The sequence below is a fragment of the Hevea brasiliensis genome, chromosome 11, assembly GCF_030052815.1.
Source record: "Hevea brasiliensis isolate MT/VB/25A 57/8 chromosome 11, ASM3005281v1, whole genome shotgun sequence".
Lineage (NCBI taxonomy): Eukaryota > Viridiplantae > Streptophyta > Magnoliopsida > Malpighiales > Euphorbiaceae > Hevea > Hevea brasiliensis.
Genome location: NC_079503.1, coordinates 73,176,218 through 73,199,774, shown reverse-complemented (window position 1 = coordinate 73,199,774; position 23,557 = coordinate 73,176,218). Strand labels below are relative to the sequence as shown.

Here is a 23,557-nt window from a genome sequence, read left to right as displayed (position 1 = left end):
TAGCCTAGCCTTATTCTTCCTGATTGTTGTTTGAGGTTGAACCGTGTCCTCTTGCACCTCTCTTAGCACTGACTGGCCAACTGTGTTCCACCTTGTATATTGTTATATGTAGGTTGTGCCACCTATGGCACCTTAAGACAATTCTTAATAAAATTTCTCATTTGCCCGCATTAGAAGCAGGATCCACACAATCCAAGGTGCTGTCTTCCACACTTCTGGTAAGTAGGCCAGCTTGGTCTAGTAGATCCTTCACTCTGGAAACTGCTGGTCTGACTAGAACTATTTCACTTCCTATTGCCCTTTCCTTTCTTAAGTCAAAACAGTCTAGAGGATTGCTCAAACTTGTTGAAACTGGAAAATTCCAACGTTTCAATCTTAGCCTTCTTTGGGCTAGATCCTTCTGATTTTAATCTCAAATTCTTCTCTATCGCTTGGGCCATATTTATGACCTTGTGATATGGTGACCTCCCATGGCAAGAATTAACGTTATGTAGTCCTCTCAAACTCGTACATCTTCTCACTTTTGGTACTCTGTGGGGTTTCCTCGGGCACAAATGGCTGGTGGAACTCGACTAATATCATCTCTCTCATTTTGGGCTGCATTCGTTTTAGAACCAAATGGCCAACTCTTCATTCATGGAGAAACCTGCCATCTGGATAGCCACTGTATCTGAAAATTCCAAAGTGTTACATAATCTTTTTACCTCAAATGAGAAGGTCATCAGGTCCTCTCCTTCCTTTCCCTCGTAAAAGGAAGGTCCCAAAGCTTTATACTTCTGCACTGAAGTCTTTCCTTCCACCTGTCAACAGCCATATTCTTTAACTTTAAGCAAATAGATAAACCTAAAACTAGCCATTCCAAAAGTATTAAAACTCAAAAAGATAGGGTTTAGAGTTACCAAATTGAGGAAAGAAGTATGATTTCCCTATGTTTTTCTCTCTTCTATCCAAAGCTTTAACATATATCGGCTAAGAGTGCCAACTGTGATAGCGTGGAATTTTCAACAGGGTGAAGAAAGAACACTCTTTTAATATGAATTTTTATTTGGTGAAATCAATATACATACAAGGATTTTATTATAACTGTGGTGGGATTCATGTGAGACCCACAACAATCAACGGTTACAATAAAAATTTATGTGGGATTCACCACAATCAACCGTTACAATAAAATTGCTGTACATACGTTGATTTTATTGGATAATTTTTCATAGAATACGCATGAAAAAAAAGGGAAAAAGATAGGCTTTTAGAAGCCTTGTCCTGCATATTAACTTGGGTCTGGGTTCTCACCTTTAATTGTATTTCGTCTAAACTTCAAAAATTCCCTAAATGATTCTACCGTTCTTCGAAAAATATGAGACTTGCGCCAAAAATCTTAGAAAATTTCTAACTTTATTTTGATGCCATTCTTGGAAATTTTTGAATATTACAGAATTCAAATTTTGTGCCATGGACAACATAAAATTTGGATGTTGTGGTTAGATTTTTCATGCTTTATGATTTCATTTTTGTCAAGTTTGATTTCAAAGATTAAGACAGAGCACCCATATAGGATCTTGTTGCCTTATTTTATGTTCCCTTTCTCAGAGTCTTTTTTATAATTGCACAGCCTTGCAATTTCATTTTATTTGCCCATGGAAATTACAGGTAAATGATAGTTTTGGATAAATTGGGTAGTATGGATTTAGTAATTCAATTTAGATTTTTCCTTTTCTTTTTATGGTATTAATTTGATTGACCAAAAAAAATGATGAAAAAAAAAAATCTTTTTCATTTACATTTTGGGTAAATTTATTGATTGAATAAGTGGTTTTTGGTGAAAGTAGAAAACCTTATTTATTTTAGTGGAAGAACAAGAAGAACAATTCTAATTTTGTTGGTTGGCAATAGCAGCAGCAGCATCAACAGACTTTGTCACCATTTGGTATTGAGTTTGGAGAGTTCAAACTGCTTTTCTGAATAAAAATAAAAGTATAATTTTAAATACTGTTAAAAAAATTATTTGAAAAAAATTATTTTATTATTTTAATATTTTTATGATTAAAATTTATCAAATTTAATTTTAAATTATTTTTTAATGCTCTTTAATTAATATATTTAAAAAAATAATTTTCTCAATAACGGTTTTAACAGCAATATCAAACAATTCCTTATTAACTTGAAGAAATAGAAGTAATTTGTTTCCTAAGAATATAACAGAAAATGGAGAGCAGAGACGTTCGTTTGTGTTTCCGTACGTAGATGATTAATTTTCTAGCTAAAATGGTTCATTTTTGTGGCATTTGGACAGGATGATAATGAGTTAGGTTTTTATGGGTATTTCATCTGATCGAATTCTAATAAAACGAGTTTGAAATGGATTTAGATTTAAAATATAAACATGTATCGGATTTAGGTTTTACAAATATAAAATATACTTTTTTATAATAATATTTATAAATTTTATATTTTTATTTTATATAAAATAGAATTTAAATATTTTATGAAATTATTAAAATTTTAAAATATAAATCATTAATAAAAATATATTTTTTTGAAGATTATTAATTAAAATATGAAAAATTAAATCGGCTTAAATATTTTTCAAGTAATAATAATTTAGTTTGACATAGATTCGGATAGTTGTGATAAATTTTAATTAAATTTGAGATAGATTCAAATTTTGAGAATATTAATTATGTTCGAGTGATTTTCGTAGGTATTTTACCTATTAGCATCTCAACATTTAGACTAATTTGATTTATTTTAAAATTATAAAAGTCTATTTGGTTGAAACTTTTTTCAATAATCAAAAAGACTATTAATTAAAGGGCTACAATAGACTTGCTGCCTTAATTTTAAGCTACATTTGATTATCAACAATTGAAATGAGGGGGTTGGTGGTGACGGTGATGGATCAGTGGTGATAGGTTGGAGGTGGGCACCTTTAACTAATTTGGGGTAAGATGCTTCTTGTATGTGAAGGAATTAGAATATTAACTTATCAAGCAGTCAATGATAATGGACAACTAGCACTTTCTATAAATATAAAATTCCTAAGTTCACCAAACAAGACTTAAAACATCAATTTTAAATTAACAAATGTTGCTTTTAATTTTTGCTTTAAAAAAAAAAATTTTTTTTTTGGGCGGATTTAATAACAGTATTTTATAAAATATTTTCTGCATCATTGAGTTGAATATAAATTCACAATTCTAATTTATTAAAGAAAACCTATAAATTATGAAATTCAAATATCATACTTTAAATTCCTCCATCCAAACACAAAATTATAGAATTGGTTCCATTTTATCAGATCCTATCAAATTTGGTATAGTTTGCAAATACACACTAAATTAGTAAGACACAAATAAATTTAACCAACATTAGTTGATATTGCAAAATGATTTCTTCATATAATAATTAGCATACCATATATAAGAATCCACTTTCAAATGAATTTTGTTTTATAATATATATGCAATTGCAATGAAATTCACATTCATTTGATTCAAATACTATATATATATTAACCTTGGAATCTCCAAGATCATGGTATAAGAGATTTCTTGTTTACAACTCAAATCACACCTAGTTCCATGGAGGCTATTGACGCAAGTAAAGCTAAAGCAACAATAGTATTTATATCATTTGTAGGTGCGGCTAACTCCTGGTGAGGTAACTGTATCATCTTTTAAGGTAAAAGCGTCCAGTTAAAAATAAAAATAAATAAAAACATAGTTTCAATAAAGGGGACTCATGGCGATATTTCTCTCGGATTTGAGTTTTACTCATATCTCTATCTATGCTGAAACCAAGTTATCTTTGCGAAAGAGATATGAGCCATTTCTTTCCAAGAATCTTCAAGTTAATTACTTGATAAATTCATCAACAATAACTACGATTAGTGACACTAATTGTTGGAACCAACAACAATTATGCTTATTAAGCCGTAACATCAGCCAACCAAGGAAGCAAATTTCCATGAACCAAGTCAGGTTTGTCATCATGGGGACAATGTCCAACCCTTCCAACATGTAAAGCCTAACATTTGACAATTGAGAAGGCAGGGAAGAGAAATATTTACCAACTGGCCCGTCAATAGGTGTGAAGGGATCTTGATCACCCCATAAAACTAAAACAGGACAGGAAATTCTTGGCAGTAGTTTGACAGGACTCGGTCCTGGTGGACCTGTCACGATGGAAACAAAAGCATCAAGCGCACCTTCATCATTTGCAGGTCCTCTAATGATCTGGAATTTTCATATGAAAACACAATTCTGATTAATTAGATGTTTCAGTATTATTCCAAAGGAAAATATTTGCAGTAAGCGAATATATAGCAATTACCTCTACCAGTTCCTCATCTACGGAGTCCTTATCGCCATACACAGATAATAAAATGTTCTTCAATGTATCCCTGCATCGGCTACACAACTCAGAAACATTTCTAACTTTTATACCAGGATTAGGAGATTAATATCAATCCATATAAATAGGATACCTTTGTTTTACACGTTCAAAGATCGTCAAGCAATTACTCGTTGCTTCAATAAAAAATCAATTAGCAAAAGCAAAGGTAGTAACAGCTTGATCCTCCAATCATCAACAATTGCCTTATTGTTCATGCCACCAGCACAATTCAACAATACAAGCCCTCGAACCAAAGTTTGACGAGATTCTTGTTGAAGAAAGTATCAAGAGAGATGAAATATTTTCATGTAGCCAAGTAGGTATATGTGATTGTTTTTACAAGGAAGATAAAGGAACTCTTTGCAAGTAAAATTATCTTCAGGGAAGAAAAAAAGAAGGAAGTCATCTACCTGAAGCTGCAATGACACAAGCAAGACTTCCAACGGAGTTCCCTATTAGTACCGTTGGTTTCTGAATAACTTCATGCAGGAAATCCAAAATTAACTGTATAAAATTTCTCAGAGTCAGCATAGCTAAAATTTTTGGGGAAAATTAAAAAAAAAAATCTTTTTATGTTTTTGAATAAAATTTTTAGCCTTTGAGTTCTCAAATAAAACAACTTTTTAACCCTACAAGTTAAAAAGGTTAGTGAATAACATGTTATTTCATCTAAAAAAAATTGACTGATTAAAATGTTATTTTACTCAGTAGGCAAGGCACTGAGTATAATGACTATTTAACTCATGTTTTAAAAAAATCAATAATGCCAGTGTAAATTTTACTCAACATTGGGAAGGTTTTTGTAAGCTACCCTAATTTTTGCAAATGGACTGAGGCTGTAAGTTAACTTTGGGAAAATATCAACTAGGATAATTAAGTACCTCAGCCCATGCCTCCATGGTGTATGCAAAACCCTTTGGCTTGTCTGAAGCACCGAATCCCAGAAGGTCAATAGCGTAAACAGTGTAATTTTGTGACAATGTGGCAATATTCCTGGAAGAATTTAGAAGGAAAATTTTGAATCACTGGACCATTTCAGCAAGAAAATGCATACACTACATTGAGATATTCTTCATCTTTTAAGCATTTTAAACTACTGCATTGGGATCTTAAGAAGAAAAGTAGGACAAGAATAAAGTCCTAAACAAGCTAGGGCAATGTGATTATAATACAATTTGTGATGATCAACAATAGAAATTTCATATCCTTTGGTCACTAATATATAGTTCCAAAAATCAAAATTGTAATTAATCAATCATATATTTGGAATGCTAGTTTCTAATTTTCAATTGACAAGAAATAAACTTATGAGACATACATGATCAAGTACTATCAAATTTAAAATAGATTTGACTACACAAATGCTTCAATGTAACAAGGTATAAGCTCGTATATAAGTTGAACCTTAAAAATAACTTTACAAGAATTAACCACATAGCATACTAAAAATACTTTAAAAAAATTGTAAAGTGGCATATCCTTTTTGGCATCTTTGTGTGTGTGTATATATATATATATATAATAGCTTACCTTATTAAACGATCAACTTTTACCCAAGAGTTTTCAAATTTCAATTACTAAAATTTTATCTCATAAAAAAAAAAATCTAAAATTTAAAAAGAATTTTAGAATAATCAAGTTTACAATTACTCTGCTTATCATATCATATAACTCTAAATATAAGTAGTTTTTTTAATTAAATTTTCGGCTGGATTAGTAAAAGGTTTAATTACTTTAAGATCTCTAAATTTTGCCATTACTAATAATAAATTTAAATATATATTTTCAAATTTTATTAATAAATATATATATATAATTATTGATTAAAAAAATTATTTTGAAAATTTAAACATTTATTTTTAAAAATATTTTTATATTTAAAATCCAAGAATTTCAATAAATATTACTTCAAAAATCGCTGCGTGGCATGTGTTTTTTCCCTTACTTTCTTTTTTTTTAATTGATATATATCAACTAATTTAGGAAAAAAAAAAGAAATAATCTATTAATCAACTTATTTTAAAATTTAAAATTAAATGATATATATTTTTATATCTTTTATTAAATATAACATTATATCAGTTATTATTAAAAAATTATTTAATGACACCTAAAATAAAATTATAATTAATTAAAATTTTATCATTAATAAAATTTTATAATATAATTTTGAAAATATAGAATATAGAAAAATAAATATTAAATTATGTAATTAAAAGGAAATAATAAATATTTCTTAGGTAAAATGACTAGTTATTTTTTAATTACTAAGGGCTACTATAAACGTATAACTTTCTAGACTGCCAAATATGCATTCATCTATTCAGTTTCCAAAAGTATGGAATGAGGTAATTATAAGGGTCTATTTACTTTTTCCATTTTCTAAAAAAACTACAGTTTTCATTTTTTATGAAAAACATGTTCACCTATAAATAATAAAAAATGATTTTCTATTTTAAAAAATTTAAAAAATTATTCATATCTTTTATATTTTAAAAAATAAATTATTGTAAAATACATTTAAAAATTTTATTTTATTTTAAAATTTTTTAATATGCATTATTCATTTATTTTATAATAATATGATTAATTTTTTATATTATAAATAAATATTTTTCAAATAATTATTCAATTTTAGATATTAAAAAGTTATAGCATAATTTTGGATATAAAAAAATCGCGAGAAACAAAATCTACTTTATAAAAGAAAATATTGGGAAACAATTTAAAACTGATTTACAAATTTTTATTGGAAAACTGGTTTTTAATTCTCCATTTAGAAAACAAAACATGTGAAAATAAAATTCTATTTTTCAATTTTCTTAAAATTTTTTTCAAAAAATTATCTCAGTTACCTCAGTTTCCCACAATTGAACCGGCCCATATATAAGAGCATCGTCTTATTCATGATAAATAAATAAATAAATAAGAAACCATAAAAATAACAAGTAGACCTTAATTAGTCAAACTTTTAAACATAGGTAAGAGGATCTCTTCTAAGAAGAGTTTTTATTTGGAAATGGGCATAGCATGTCAAGTGTCATCATTCATGGCATATATATATATATATATATATATATATATATATATATATATATATATTATCTTTAGTCTTCTAAAAACTAATTAGATGCCCCTAAGATGCAGGGGTGAAAATATCTATTTTTTTTATATAAGTTAATTTATTGCATTAAAAATAAAATAAATGTTTAACAATAATTTTTTTAATTATTTAAATTATCTTTGAGTTAAATATATTTTTTAATATGTAATAGTAGATTAAGCTTTCTATGATATATAATAGTTGGAATAAAATATTAAAACATAAAGATAATTTAGTATATATAAAAAAAAAAGTGATGTGTGGGTGATATATTTAACTTGTTTGTAATAATATAATTTTGAAAAATAATATAATAATTTAATTTTACAGCATTGAGTATAAAAGGCAAAAAATTAAAAATTAACCTTCCATATTAATTGATAAGGTATTGTATCACTAAAACAGAGTTTTTTTATGTTAGATATCTCTTATATTATATAAAAACTTTTGAAAAAATCAAATATAAAATATAAATAACCATGCATCCAAATATTATTAGTGGTATAATTTTATATTTAATCTAAAATTCAATAATAGATGAATTATTGTTTTAATAACTATAAAACTTTATACAATGAAAAATATACCATTCTAGTTCAAATTTACAATAAAAATATAAATAGTGAACAATTATTTTATTTTTACATAAAAAGTATGTGTTTTCAAATTTGGATGAGTGATAACAAAGGGTCATGTATTTTTGGATACCCAATCAAACTGAATCTTATTAAACAGATCGAATACCTGAATTCGTTTATATAAATAATTAATTAAATATAAAATATATATATTTTTATAATAATATTTATAAATTTTTATATATCACATTTTAAATAAATATAAATTAAATATTTTATAAGATATTACATTTTAAAATATAATTTATTAATAAAAAACATACATTTTATGTAAATTATTAATTAAAATATTTAATGTTAACTATTTAAATATTAAAAAATATTATTCGGGTTTACCTACCTGATCCCACCCTACGGGTCTACTTGGATGGGGTGAGAGAAGTGTAAATAATGAAAGGATAAGAAATGATAAGAAAAGGGAAAAGTAAGGAGGGTTATAATAAAAAAATCTTATGTTTGGGAAGGAATAAATTAATGAAAAGGTAATGAGAGATAATGTATATTCTTTATATTTGGAAAGAAGTAAATGGAGGGGGGGGGGGGGTAAATTTAAGAAGTGTATAAATAGAAATATTCATCACTCTCATATCTCTCTCCTTATACCTCAAATTGAGATGTAAAAAAAATTAAAATTTGAGGGATAAGGGAGGGTAAGACTTACCCTTACTTACCCTTACCTTTCATTAACTCACTCCCAAACACAAAGTAAAATAGTTATTTGCCTTCCTTACTTTTATTTGGAAAAATTTTGACAATTGTCTCTGAACTTATCTAGTTGTAACATTACAGTTTCTCAACTTAAAAATGTAACATAAAATTCCATCAATTTTTAAATTTTACACAGTAAAATTCCTCTAACATTCAATTACCAGTTTTTCAGTTAGACGCTGATCTGGACAGTTCCAGCATGAAACTTAGTCAGTATTTCTTTTTTTTCTCTCAAGCCATGTGTAAATTGAATCATTTTTCTCTCTATAGACGGAATAATTTTTTATGCGTAAAGAGAATAATTTTACATTTTACATAAGAGATGAGAGAAAAATATTGACTAAGCTCCATACGGGAGCTATTCATACCAGTTTCTAACTGAAAAATCAGTAACTGAAAGTCAGAGAGATTTTACTATGTAAAATTTGAAAGTTTAGAGAGTTTTATATTATATTTTAAAGTTAAAATGACTACAGTGTTGCAACTTATAATTTAGAGATAGTTGTTAAAATTTATTCACCTTTATTTACCCCTCTCACCCTAAATTCATCTATTGTTAGATAAAATTAAACTCACATCTCTTCACTATGAACTACTAACAAAATTTAAATTTCAATCTCTGTACTATCACACAAACATTCGACTGCTAGACAGAAATTTAAATATCACCTGCTGCATTATCGGCAAGCATTCATCATTTTGAAAGTTATATATTGTGGGCAACCGACAAAAACAAAAGCAGTAGAAACGCAAAGTGGATAAGGATTATGTGGCGGTTAATTTGTGATTAGAAAGCAAGCTTCGATTATGCAAATAGATTAATCAAGAAATGAAATCGAATACCGACCTGCGCCAGTGAGGAATTGAAGCGCCGAAGCCATGAACAAGAAGAAGAGGAGGCCGAGCTTCTGAATCAGAAACGAAGAAATTGATGGAATATTGGCTCTTCCATGCCCATTTCCTGCACTTGTCTCTAATCTCTCTCACCTCGATTGACCTCAAGGGTTTCGATTTCATATCGGGAATGGAAGCTTTCCTTTGCTGGCATATCACACTTGATCCCTTCTTCTTTGCTCTTCCTCTTCCTGGAAATAGTAAATTCAAGCTAATGTGAACCTCCGCAGCTGTTGCCAATGCTCCCATTCTCTGCAACACTCCTATTGGATATTGTGCCACGTTACTCGTATTTATTTTCGTTCATTGCTAATAGACTTAAAAAAAAAAAAAATTAATTTGTCTTTATTTGAAAAAAATTATATAATACCTCGTGATTTTAATTAAGAATTCTAGTTAAAATAATAAACTAATAAAATATTAATATTTGAAGAGAAAGATTAATAATATATGCTAGAGTGATGGATAGTTACAAGTAGGTTTAGGGAGAGAAAATAATTTCTATGTAGAGAAAGAAAAAAAAAAAAAGGGAACTAAGAACACAATCAATGCGATAAATGATAGGCATAAATACTCTTTTTTATTTGGGGCATTTATTCCTTAAATTTTAGCATCGATCCGATTGGGGAACCGGTGTGGGCCGGTTTAATATAAAAAGTCTTTAAAATTACAATTAATTACATGTTATTATTTTATACATATAAAATAAAATAATAAATTTTATAAAATAATATATTTACTTATTTTAAAAATATAAATAATATTTTATAAATATTAAAAATGTAATTACATTTTTAGAAAAGTTTTTATTTATTACTTGTAAATATTAAAAAAATTATAATATTTAAAATTAAATATTTTTTTATAAAATTTAAAAATACTATTAAAATTTATATAAATATAACTTAATAAATTTTGAAACTTTCATTTTAAATTATTAAAATTTAATTAATTAGATTTATTAATTTATTTATATTAATATTTTTGATATTTAATTAATTTTTAATTATTATATTTATTTAATTAATTTTTAGTGACCCACTAATGAACTATTAATCAACTAATTGACTCATCCACCCAGTCTCTTCACTGGATCAACCTTCGAGTCGGGTTTAATAACACTAGTTTATAAGGTTCTTCCCTCTAATGAATAAAAATTTTCTTTATTTATTTTTGTTTGTTTGTTTTGCAAGAATTCCGCCTAAGTAGTTTGTGCTTAGTCGGTCCCAAGCCCGGATAAAGAAAGAGGATTGCGGTAAGTGACAACCAGCGTAAAAATTTCATCACATCTCATGATATAGATTCTTATGATATAAACGTTGGGGCCTCCTCTACTTACGATGGACTATATCGGAGCTCGGGTGTAGTGAGAAATATGCAAGGGTTTAGGGCATTCACCGAAATCGACGTGCCATGTCGGCGCCCTGGTGTGGTGTTAAATGAGTAAGGGTTTCCACTGAAGGAGCGGAAGCATGAAAAACACAAGTTTAGATCATTGAATTTAAAAATTTTCATTTAGGGTCTCATGCATCATGCAAGATTTATTTTTATCTATTTGATTTTAATGTTAAACAGCATATTAAAACTCTTTTAATATGTTTTTAGATCTATATTTACCATTTAAGATTTTAGAATTAACAGATTAATCCATTAGAACCCTAGATTAGATCAAGAAGAAGTGCACTAACTTTTTGATGCACTGCAGTGTGTTTGGCACCTTTGGGATGCGTCTTTAGGACACCAGATGTTGTCCCTCTAGCTTGTCCACACCAAGATCACTTATGGCAGCCCTTGAATAGCTTCTAAAGCTTTTTCTATGAATTAGAAAATCAAGTTTTGTCTTTTGAGAGATTACAGATGTAAACAGGACACTAGAAACAATTTTTAGTATTTTTAATTCAAGAGATTGTTTGCTAATCTCTTTGAATTGATGAGAGATGAAGAAGAAGAGAATGGAGGGCAGCCAAGGGTGGCGGCACAAAGAGATGAATGGTAGCTTGTTTTGTTTTCTTTTCATAACAACACTTATATAGCTAGATCACCACTTAAAACCCTTGTCACATGTTACCTTTTGATTAGCTCTAGGTTTAATTGACCCAATCACATTGTGCCAAGTGTCAAACCTATAATTAATCTTGACTTTGATCATCTTACATGATTAAAAGACATATGACAAGCTTATGTGTAGTGCCATGTGTCACCATCTCATGGTGCCACTGTCACCCTGTGAAATGACCAAAATACCCCTGTGTCTTAATTTTGAGTTCTCAACCCAAAATAATTATTTCTCTTCTTCTAATCAATTTATATCAAATATAAATAAATTAATTAATCTCTATTAATTAATTTCTCATTAATTAAATTCATATTTAAACACTTTAAATATAAATTTAACTTATACTATACATCCAATAACCTAGATTTGGTTTCAAGCCATGCTAGGGACTTTGCAATCTAATTGCAAACTAAACCTATTTAATTAATCAATTAAACTCTTTAATTAATTAATTAATTAAATCATATTTAATTTGGTGATTACTTGTGTATGTGTGTGACTTACTAGGCTCATCATTAATTGACAATGAGACATGATATCAACTTTTAATATTATCAGAACTCTTTCTTACAATAAATGATTTCTCTAAATCATTTTATGCACCTCATAGACTATGGTTAACACCTAGCATAGCATGCCATAGCTACCCAATTAGTAATAATGTTTACTTTAAATGAATCTATAATCATATGTTACCATGCACTAGAATCTCTCTGTTACAAAATCTCAATTCGAGCTGGAGTCATGGTTTATGTCAAACCTCATTTGCTATGAATATTATGTTCTCTTTTAATTACAGTTCTTGATTAAAAAGATTTTTCTCATCAGAAACTCTTTTTTGATTAAATCTATCTGTCCTGGCCAGGAACTTGAAACATCAAGAACAATTAAATGAACATAGGATTTTATCCCTATTTACTTAGAGGAACAGATTCCATCTTGATCAACACCTCTTTCCATATATAACTAGTAGGAGCCAACACATGCCCATATACCCATACACAGTACAAGTATGAAAGCAGTATCAAACTCAAACCACCTATATACAAGATAACTGCGCTATCTCAGGTCTAAAGATTATATGCACTAATATAATTTATGACAATGCATTGACAAGAGTAAACTCCATGTGCTTGTCATAAGTGTCACTTTTCGACCTACTTATCATGTATAAGTGCCTATCATGTTTGTTATATGACATGAGACTCACCATTCCATCTTATAAATAACTTGGGAACAAACATGATTACAATCTTTCTGGATAAGTCATGTCCTTATTGTGAAGTATCCTCGATTGTGAACCTATTTATGATATTTTGTGCTAGAAATATTGTAACTCATATTCTTAACAACTTAAGAATATAATTTCTAACAAAATATCAATGGACCTTTTCTATTACTGTAACATCCTCATTTTCGTAGTCTGTACGTCCTACTGTTCTGACAGCTAATGTGTGACACCCCTTACCCGTGTACAGTATATCCGAGTAAGCAATGTCACACGGTGTATCGGCACACTCTATTTTACCTTAATCAATTTTTGTCATAGTTTTGAATATAATTTATGAAATATTATTTATTTAAGTTATTTATTGAAATTATAATTTATTTGAGGTTCCGAAAATTTTATAGAAAATCCGGCAGAGTACAGGCTAAAAATGGAGAAAACAGTTCTTCGGAACCTGTGAAAAACACTTCCTATGATTATATTCAATCATCTCAAACTCCAATATCAAAATCTCAATATTTTTCAACCATTCATTTCTCAATCATTCATCTCATTTGATAATCATGTACAAATCATAGATAGACATTCACTTTTCCATTCACAAATAAAATTTTCATTATTTACATGAACATCAAAATACATTACATAAGTTTAATTACATATGAGAAAATAAAAGTTAGATACAAGATACCAAAATGAAACCTAGTGTCCTACCAATGCAGTGTAGAAGGTGAGGTGACACGAACACTATGCAGAGCTGCAGGATGGACTCACCCAGTCTGCGGTCTACTGGGCTCACGATCAGTATCTCCCGAACCTACGCGTGGCAAAAGCAACGCGCTAAGCAATAATGCTTAGTGGTGCAATAATAAAATAACAAGAAATAACAGAAAGTAAATATGTATTGAATGTGCATGTCTTATTTGTTTTGTATTTGTATGTCCATTCATTTCGTTAACTTTGTCCATTTTCATTCATTTGGTTGCCCAAGTAACCTATACTTGAGCAGGATGGATAAAGCGGGTAACCGCAATGGGTATCTAGTACCTCGGGCGTCACACCATCGGTCACATATGCATCTCGGTGTGCAGCAAATGTAATAATTTGTAATGACAATGGGCACAAGGCCAAATATCAACACAAGGTCAGAATGGCTAAAAGCCATAAAATCACAGAATGGCATAATGCCATGTGCAGTACTGCTAACTGAACCCTATTGGCATGCCAAACTGTCCAAACCAATCTTGTTAGGTATACTAGGGCATTTGATACTTTTAAATTCTTCAATTTTTGAATTTCAAGTTTTGGTGTCACTATTCACCTCATTGGTCAACAAAAATGTTGACTTTTGGATAGAAAATAGGTATATTGGTTTTGACACTCCCAACATACCACATTTTGCATTGAAAACTTGTTGGCATTAAGCATTAATACCATTTCTAAGCTTAAACCAAGGGAAGCAGAATTTTCAGTTTTTGTAACCCAACTTTACTGTTCCATTAGGTACTGTTGCAGTGGGAATTTGAGGAAATGGTAAACATGAAAGTTGTTCCTTATTTTGTCTAGTTGAATTTCCTTTTTTGAATCACTCCATTTGGAGTTTTGTAGCTCCAGATATGGTCCAAAAACCACAGCTGGCCGGATTTCCAATCTGCAGAATTTACCAAATCTACAGTACCATGAACAGTGATTGTAACTGCCATTTTGGTTAGGTTCTGGTCATAATTTGAGGTAGGTTTCTTCATGAAAAATTGTTTGTCTATGTCTTAACTTGTTGCTGTAAAAATTTCAGGTCAATTGACCCATTCTACAGTGAGTTATGGCCAAATGAACAGTTATTATTCATTTGGTCATTCTGCAGAATTTGCTTGCAGGGTATCCGGATTGGGACCAATTTTTGGTCCACTTGCTTTGGTCTTTTGGACATGGTTTCTTCAGCAAAATTGTGCCATTATAAGTCTAGTTTCATGTCCAATTGGCCAAACACCAATTGAACCTACACAGCCAAAGTTATGGCTGTCCAAGTGGGCTGGAATCACAGCCTCATTCTTTCTTGTCACTAGGCAGCCGACACAGTTCCCGTGGCCCTGCTATATTTCAGTCCAAATTATGGTCAACTTACCTCAAATGGTCACTAATTGACCATTAGAGTGTTCTTTAACAATTTCATAAGCCAAGTCAAATTTTCACCCCCAAACCCTAGCCCAAATTCAAGGTTCACTCATATTACCTTAGTTTAACTCACTAATTCATTATCCACATGTATATATTCTTTAATCATGATCTTTAGTCCATTTTAAGTCCATCAAAACAATCACTCTTATCCCTTCCTTAGGGCTGCCGAAATTCAGGGCATGCATACACATAAATTTCATTCATTTGGCTTTCAAATTCTTACTCCTTTTTAAGTCTTTAACATGAAAATAAAGAGTTCTAAGTATATATGTGCACTAACCTCTTGTAGGGCAGAATTTTCCAAGTTTAAACTTCACTTTCCTTCCTTTTCTAGGCTGCCAAACACTTCCCAAGAGGTATAGACAAGTTTTTAGTGAAAGGTGTCTAGGGTTTAAGGTGAAATAAAGAGGGAAATTGAGCTTTGATTGAAAAATCAATGGAGGTTGGTCTAGGGCATGTGTCGGCTGGTATGGGAGGAAGAAGATGGCTGCTGCTTTTTTTTAATTCTTTGGTCTTTATTTATCTCTTTTATTAGTTAGTTAAATGGTTGTTTGAATACAATTGGTGGGGACTTGTAAATGACATCATAAAGATGTCATAATTTGCATTATTTGAATTTTCTTTTCTTTTCATCTCTACTCATTTTCAATTTAATTTTTAGTAATGTTTATTCACATTTTATGTCATAATAATTATTTACTCAACTGGACAAGTCGGCCAAAAATTGTCTCTGAAGGCGAAATGACCAAAATGCCCTCCGTTTGGCTTAAAGGGTCAAAATTGTTAGTACTGATTGAAAAATTTTTCTAAATATTTTCTTGGCATTCTAATGCCATAGGAACCTCAATGACCCTTCTCTGGAGTCCCAAAAATTATTTTATGAATTTTTCCCCGGGTCTAGGGCTCCTAGTTGCGAGAACCGCAACTTACCTCTGGTTACCCATCGCTTGGGCACCGGCTCATTTTACTTGGTTGTATTTTATTTCTAAAATTTTTCCTAAATTTTTCTTATTAATATTTGAGTTAATTATGGTCCCTCACTTTAGTTTAAATATTTTTCCGGACGTTCTAGCTGTCCGGACCGACACTGGTCATCGGAACAGTAGAATGTACGTAGTTGATACAGGGAGGGTGTTACATAATGTTTGCCCCGGAAAGTTGGAATGTCTGGAATTATATTGTAATGACAGTGAGGAAGCATAAAATAATGAAATATGTGATGAGAAAAATTAAGGAAAAATAAAAGAGATAAAATGTGACTAAGTTAAATGAGTTGAACTGCGGCAAGATGGGTGACCGTGACCGAAGTTACTACGGACCGTTGACCACAGATCATGGGGACCCTGGGAAATATTTTCGGGACCAAATTAAAGGTCTACAGAGGTGTAATTGACATTGGAAATGTCAAAGAAAATTTAGTAAGTCAATACAAATAAAAAACGAAAATTAAAGAAATCGGTGGTACAAGGAGTAAATAGGTAGCACCGAAAAATTCGAAATACAACCCGAAGAGGGGCATTTTGGTCAATTGACACCTAGAGTTGACTTTTGACCTCAATGTCCATTAAAAATAAGTGGTATTAAATTTTAAAAATTTCATGAAAAATGAAATTATACATGATATTTGCAATTAAGGAAAAATGAGCGTTGTAATTTAGAATAATTAAAAGTGGATTATTAAACTAATTAACCTAAGGTTAGTGAAGCATAATATATATTAATTAACCTAAAGATAATGGGGCATAAAAGGGCTAAAGTGGATAGATTTCTCCACTAACCCATTTCATTTTCTTCAAGCTTTCATCCATGGCCGAAAATGCTCTCCCATAAAACTCCATGGCCATTCATGCATGAAGCTCCAATCCTCCATGATCAAGCCCTAGTTTCTTCAAGAGTTCTTCATTAAAGTTAGTCTACACATCATGGGCAACACATAGGCAGCAAAAAGAAGAAGTTTTGGTGAGGTTTAACAAACTCCAAATAAAGGTTAGTGCTTAATCTTTCTAATTTCCTTCAATAATCCTTGTGTTGAGCTTTGGGTAAGTTGAATTGCTAGGAAAAATTGAGGAAATGATGAGTATTGGTGAACCTTAGTTTTGGCAGCTATGAAAATGTATGGTTAGTGAATTATTCTTATATTTAATGGATGGGAATTAAGGTTGATTAACTCAAATGGAAGTTGTAGTAAGTTAATGTTCAAGTATGTGCATGTTAGTGCTTGAAATAAGGGTTTGAAATGGGACCTTGATGCTTTGGCAAACTGCCATGTTTGGCAGCCTATAATATCATAAATTTGTGTGTGCGAATATGAGGTTTATTAATGAAATATGAAAGTGTTAAATTGTGGGCAGCATGTGTAGTTGATATTGAGGTATGAGTATATGGAAGTGTATGTGTAATATTGATATTGAGGTATGTTGAATTTTGGTGGAAGTGAATGTTGAACTTGAATGGTGTATTGTGTGCATTGAGCACTTGAGTGTTCTGCCCAAAATGCTTGCTGGAATTGTGTACAATATATATAGAAGTGCCATGATTAAATGTTGAAGTATTGGGAGGAGGAGGATTGTCAAAATTGGAAGTGTAATGTTCAAATGTAGGTTGTGTATGTTGACAGCACCTAAATTAGGTCATAAGTGCAAAACTGTGAACCCAATTGGTATGAGGCCAATGGGGGGTGAAACTAGACACCAAATAGGCCAACTTTCATGTAGAAATGTTGCCAAAATTCTGCTTAAAAACTGACCTTAAAAATGATCAAATCCGGAATGGCAACCTTGCAAACCCAGATTTTTGATCATATGAACAGTAGTTATTGGGATGACCATACCTCACTCAAAACAAGTCCAATTAACCTGAAATTTTTACCATGGATAGCTTAGACATAGAGCTACAATTCTTATGAAGACACCAAAGGCCAGAAATGACCAGAACCAAGTCAAATAGCTTGCACAAGTTCGGGTACCAAAACTGCCAGAACTAAAAGTGACATAAAATTGACCAAATTTTGCACTAAAGGTGCAATCTGTCCAGCTTTAGTAAATTGACCATATCTTGGTCTATACAACTCAGAATGACCTAAAATTTTGCCCCGAGTGCAATAAGACATAGAGCTACAATTCTTATGAAGACACTAAAGCCCAGAAATGGCCAGAACCAAGTCAAATAGCTTGCACAAGTTCGGGTACCAAAACTGCCATGTAAAACCCTCCCTGTAGCAACTCCGTACATTCTACTGTTCCGGTGACCAGTGTCGGTCCGGACAGCTAGAATGTCCGGAAAAATATTTAAACTAAAGTGAGGAACCATAATTAACTCAAATATTAACAAGAAAAATTTAGGAAAAATTTTAGAAATAAAATACAATCAAGTTAAATGAGCCGGTGCCCTAACGATGGGTAACCTAGTGAGAAGTTGCGGTTCTCGCAACTAGGAGCCCTAGACCCAGGGGAAAAATTATAAAATAATTTTTGGGACTCCAGAGAAGGATCATTGAGGTTCTTATGGCATTAGAATGCCAAGGAAATGCTTAGAAAAATTTTTCAATTGGTACAAACAATTTTGGCCCAGTAAGCCAAATGGAGGGCATTTTGGTCATTTCGTCTTCAGAGATGATTTTTGACCAACTTGTCCATTTATGCAAGTGAATTATATGACATAAAATATGAACAAATATTAATGAAAATTTATTTAAAAATGAATAAGCAATGAAAGAAAAGAAAATGGAAATAATGGGATTTATTACCTCATGCTTATGTAAGCATGAGGTAATTAAAAATGCTATGGCCAATCAAAATTAAGCAAGACAATTAAAATGCAATAAAAATGGATAAATGAGGCAGAATTCTAGAAACCCAAAACAGCTCCCTCTCTTCTTCTTCAAGACGCCCACTCACCTCACCCCATTCCACCATTAACAACCTTTCAACCTCCATTTCCCTAGCTTTCTTCCACTAAAAACCCTAATTGCTAACACAAAAATTCATTCTATCATCTTGGTGATTCTTGTGGGAGCAAAAAGAAAAGGAAACCAAGACTTTGAGCAAGTGGGAAATTCACTCCATTAGAGGTTAGTGACCTAAACCTTGAATTTCACTTAAATTTCATGTTTAAGAACTATAAATGTGTGCAAATGACAAAAAAATTTGATGAAACACCATTGGTATGCTAACCCTAAATTTTGGCAGCCATGGTTAGGGTAATATGGTGATGATTTTTGGGGAGCTAACATGCTAGTATGGCTGCCCTTAATGTGTATCTCATAAGTGAATTGATAAATGCAATGATAATGCATGGTTTTGAAATGTTGAGTTAGGGTTTGGGTTGAAGAATGAGACTTTGATCTTGTGATGATGGAAGTAGGCTTTAATGGTCAATTAGTGACCATTTGGTTTGGTTTGAACCAAAAATGAAGTGAATTGGGTTGTGGGAATTGAGATTAGTGTGGCTGCCCTTGGTGACCTGCAGAATTGGACATGAGTCCAGCAGGTTTGGGCAGCAATAACTTGAATTATAGAGGTCCAATTGGTGCAAGGCCAATTGGACATGAAACTAGACACATAATGGCACAACTTTGGTGAAGAAACCCTGCCCAGAAAACCAAACCAAGTTGACCAAAAGTTTGCCCTAATCCGGGTGACCTGCAATCTGCCTGGGCAAAATGACCAAATGAACAGTGTTTGGTCATTTGGCCATAACTCAATGTAGAAAGGTCCAATTGACCTGAAATTTTACAAGCAACAAGCTGAGATATAGACCAACAACTTTCATGAAGAAACCTGACCCAAATTATTACCATAAACTAGTCAAATTGCCAACCAAACTTGAGTTACCAAATCTGGCAGAAACAATTTTACCCAGAATTTTGGGTTTTGCCCAATGCGGCCAGTTATGGTTTTTAGGCCATAACTTGAGCTACAAAACTCCAAATGGAGTGATTCAAAAAATGAAATTCAACTAGACAAAATGAAGAACAACTTTCATGTTGAGCATTTTTCCAAATTCCCACTGCAAAAGTGACTAATGGAACAGTAAACCCAAAGCTTGAAAACTGAAAATTCTGTCCAATTCACATTGAGCTTAGAGATGGTATTGGCAACCAATACCAACAAGTTTAAAATGCAAAATGTGGTATGTTGACGATATTTAAAATAATTTACCTATTGTCAATGAAAAAGTCAACATTTTGGTTGACTAATGAAATAAATAGTAGTCATAAAAATTTTAATTTCAAAGAATTACACAAATTAAAAGTGTTAAATGCCCTAGTAGGCCTAATGTGATTGGTTTGGATAGGTTGGCATGCCAATAGGGTTCTATTAGCAGTACTGCATATGGCTTCATGCCATTCTGTTTTTCATGGCTTCCCATGCCATTCTGTGACATAATAGCCTTTGGCTATGATATTGAGTTGTTATACGCGGGTTTAATCCCCGATAATTAGTACAGCTTATTAGTTGTTCTGTTGCACACCGGGAGACACAATGTGACCGATGGTGTAATGGTCCAAGGTACTTAGTATCCAGTACCAGTTTACCCGTTTATCCAGTCCAGTCAACTAGTATAGGTTACTCGGGCAATGTTAATAAATATTATCAAACTTAAATCGAATAATACTGCAATAAGTATCAGAAATTAAGTCTACCCAGAAATGTAAATATACATTCTACATTTTTATTTTTATTTTATTTTATATTGTCACCACTAAGCAGAATTGCTTAGCGCGTCGCTTTTGCCACGCGCAGGTACTGGAGACATAGCTGGGGAGTCCAGCAGGCCTCATACAGGGTGAGCCTTCATATCTGCACTCAGAGTTCAGAGTCACCTCACATTGCAGTGCATTTGGTAGGACATTAGGCCACTTTTGATATTTTGATATTTTGATATTTTGTATTTTGTAACCTTCTGTAATGTATATTATAAATTCATGTAATTATGCTTTTGATGTAAGTATCTATGAAATATGTTCAGTAATAAATTGAGCATTTTTCATTGAGTTGACTGTGTTTTGAATTGAATTGAATTTTGAGATACTGAAGTGAATTGAGAAATTGTTGAGAATATATTGGAGGTTGATTGAGAATAATGTGATGATATTATTGGGAGTGTTTTTAACAGGTTCAGAAGAACTGTTTTTCCAATTTATAGCCGGCACTCTGCCGGATTTTTTATAAAATTTACGGAAAAATTTAGATTTATCAAAAATTATAAATAAATGAATTAAAAGAGATTAATTGAAATTGAAACATGAATTGGTGTTCTGACACACTAAGTGGCATAACTTGCTCGGCTACACTGTAGACGGGTAAGGGGTGTCACATGCCAGAACTAAAAGTGACCTAAAATTGACCAAATTTTGCAATATAGGTGCAATCTGTCGAGCTTTAGTAAATTGACCATATCTTGATCTATACAACTCAGAATGACCTGAAATTTTGCCCAGAGTGCAATAAGACATAGAGCTAATTCTTATGAAAACACCAAAGCTCAGAAATGACTAGAACCAAGTCAAATAGCTTGCACAAGTTCGGGTACCAAAACTGCCAGAACTAAAAGTGACCTAAAATTGACCAAATTTTGCACTAAAGGTGCAATCTGTCCAGCTTTAGTAAATTGACCATATCTTGGTCTATACAACTCAGAATGACCTGAAATTTTACCCCGAGTGCAATAAGACATAGAGCTACAATTCTTATGAAGACACCAAAGCCTAGAAATGACCAAAACCAAGTCAAATAGCTTGCACAAGTTCTGGTACCAAAACTGCCAGAACTAAAAGTGACCTAAAATTGACCAAATTTTGCACTAAAGGTGTAATCTGTCTAGCTTTAGTAAATTGACCATATCTTGGTCTATACAACTCAGAATGACCTGAAATTTTGCTCACAGTGCAATAAGACATAGAGCTACAATTTTGCTTCTTTGACCAGAAGCTAAAAATGAAGAGAAATAGGACTTTAAGCTAGACCAATCTAGAACACAAAAATTGAGAATTTGACATTTACATTGTAACGATCGGGCTCCAACCACTAGAGGAATTGCCGCTTTTGCCATAAGCCTCACGGTTTTGTCCCATAGGTGGAATGGAGAACTTCTGAGGAGGTCACCCATCCTGGGATTTCTCTCAAGCGAGCACGCTTAACCCTGGAGTTCTTCCAACTCTCTAGGCCATTCCACCAAAAGGCGCCTCTAGTGATTAGTTCCCCCTTTTTATATATCATTATTTTTTGTACCCAAGACCATCTCCGTGCTTTGCCGATGTGGGATTTGCCTAAGGGACCTTTCTCCCCCCCTTTTGGGACTCAGCGTCCTCACTGAGGTTTGCCCCACCATCGCCCAAGAGGACACGCGAGCGGTTCTGATACCAATTGTAACGATCGGGCTCCAACCACTAGAGGAATTGTCCGCTTTAGCCATAAGCCTCACGGTTTTGTCCCATAGGTGGAATGGAGAACTTCCGAGGAGGTCACCCATCCTGGGATTTCTCTCAAGCGAGCACGCTTAACCTTGGAGTTCTTCCAACTCTCCAGACCATTCCACCAAAAGGTGCCTCTAGTGATTAGTTCACCCTTTTTATATATGATTACTTTTTGTTCCCAAGACCATCTCCGTGCTTTGCCGATGTGGGATTTGCCTAAGGGACCTAATAATATTATTACAATTTATTATACAACTGCTTAACTTTACATTGATACATAAAACATTACAATATTTACATCAATTAATTACAAGGGTATAAATAAATACCCGTACAAAAGTGATCAAGAAGTTCTTGCCAATCCAGTAGCTCACTCTGCTACTTTTTCCTTGCTCTTATCTGCGACAGCAAAATAAGCTATCGCTGAGTATAAAAATACTCAGTAGTACACAATAAAAATTTTAAATGCAATACATAAAACATTCATTGACAAATCACAAATTAAATATTTCACAATCACATTTCACAAATTATCAAAACTCATAATAGCACAATTTTGGTCAAATAATTTAATAAACACAGTGTTGCCAATTCATAGACAACTTAAGCCATGACACAAAATTTCTGATCAATGCCATGTTGTACACCACGACAAAGCAATCTAAAACCCCACTAATCGAAATCAATTAGGGAGGTGGCTGGCTAGCTAATGAGTACTCATCCGATCTACAACCTCAACTGGTAAACCAGAGAGGAAGGAAAATAATCGATCTCAACCCCATAAATGGAGGAGGAATAATAAGGCACTGTCATGCTAAGTGTGAATCAGAAATCCATTTCAAACATTTTATTCAAATATTGTATACAAAAATCAAATCAATTTTCAAAGTTACAATTTCATCACAAAGTGGCAACACAAAAGTTCTTAAACTCATAATGCGTA

At 31.8% G+C, this 23,557-nt stretch overlaps 1 non-coding gene across 1 annotated transcript; it reads right to left on the bottom strand.

The window, feature by feature from the left end:
- Positions 1 to 3,781: 3,781 nt before the first annotated feature.
- LOC110665898 (pheophytinase, chloroplastic) lies at positions 3,782 to 10,039 on the bottom strand. Its single transcript, XR_009141407.1, has 6 exons — positions 9,692 to 10,039; positions 5,277 to 5,388; positions 4,806 to 4,899; positions 4,487 to 4,663; positions 4,333 to 4,402; positions 3,782 to 4,235 (listed from the first exon to the last, which is right to left on the bottom strand). It is a non-coding gene; the product is annotated as a pheophytinase, chloroplastic (transcript).
- Between the last annotated feature and the right edge of the window lie 13,518 nt (positions 10,040 to 23,557).